Source organism: Theobroma umbraticum, unplaced genomic scaffold (genome assembly GCF_002168275.2).
Source record: "Theobroma umbraticum cultivar Fairchild unplaced genomic scaffold, ASM216827v3 scaffold_1861.0, whole genome shotgun sequence".
NCBI lineage: Eukaryota > Viridiplantae > Streptophyta > Magnoliopsida > Malvales > Malvaceae > Theobroma > Theobroma umbraticum.
In genome coordinates, this window is record NW_018398570.1 from 3,992 (window position 1) to 5,044 (window position 1,053).

The window sequence follows — 1,053 nt, forward strand, 5'->3', positions numbered from 1 at the left end:
CTTGCTTTAAATAGTTTTGTAATCTCAAAATTGGTTTTAGATTAAATTTTTTTACATTTTTGGTTAGAATAGATTATAATTGAATGCCTGCCCTGTTAAACGTGAAGAAAAAGATATTCATTGGTAAGAAAAGTCCATCTATAGTTGCCCATTTCTTCAAAAGTCGTATTACTCGCTTTAAATGGTTTTACAATCTCAAAATTGATTTTAGGTTTAATTTTTTTTTCATTTTTGGTTAAAACATATCATAATTAAATGTCTACCTCAAGAAATATGAAAAAAAAGGCATTCATTGGTAAAAAAAATTTATTTATAGTCAGGCATTCCATCAAAAGCCTTATTACTCAATTTAAATGGTCTTATAATCTTAAAATTCATTTTAAGTTCAATTTTTTTTACATTTTCTATTAAAACAGATTATAATTGAATGTCTACCTTAAAAAACATGAAGAAAAAGATATTCATTGACAAGAAAAGTCCATTTATTGGGTTACCTAGTGATGATCCTAATTCTCATTTGGTAAATTTTTTGGAGATTTGCGATACCTTCAAGTACAATGGAGTAACTGATGATACTATTAGATTGAGATTGTTTCCCTTTTCTTTAAGAGATAAAGTAAAAAGTTGGCTTAATTTACTGCTTAATGGGTCTATCACTATATGGGAGGACTTGGTACAAAAGTTTCTAATAAAATTTTTTCCACTTGCCAAGACTGCAAAGATGAGGAACGATATCAACTCATTCACATAATTTGATGGTGAGTCCTTGTATGAAGCCTAGGAGAGGTTTAAAGAACTACTGAGAAGATGTCCACATCATGGGATTCCTGATTGGTTGAAAGTTCAAACATTCTACAATGGGTTGGTTGGGTGAATAAAAGCCACAATTGATGCTGCTGCTAGTGGGGCATTAATGAGTAAGACTACTGCAGATGCCTATAGTTTATTAGAAGAGATGGCCTCCAATAATTATCAATGGCCTTCATAAAGGTCAAGTTTGAGAAAAGCTGTTGGAGCTTATGAAATTGATGCATTTGGCACCTTAACTGCTCA

At 31.0% G+C, this 1,053-nt stretch overlaps 1 non-coding gene across 1 annotated transcript; it reads right to left on the reverse strand.

Annotated features, from left to right (window-relative positions):
* Positions 1 to 718: 718 nt before the first annotated feature.
* On the reverse strand, positions 719 to 825 carry LOC149526187 (small nucleolar RNA R71). The gene has a single exon (XR_016352254.1). It is a non-coding gene; the product is annotated as a small nucleolar RNA R71 (small nucleolar RNA).
* Positions 826 to 1,053: the final 228 nt, after the last annotated feature.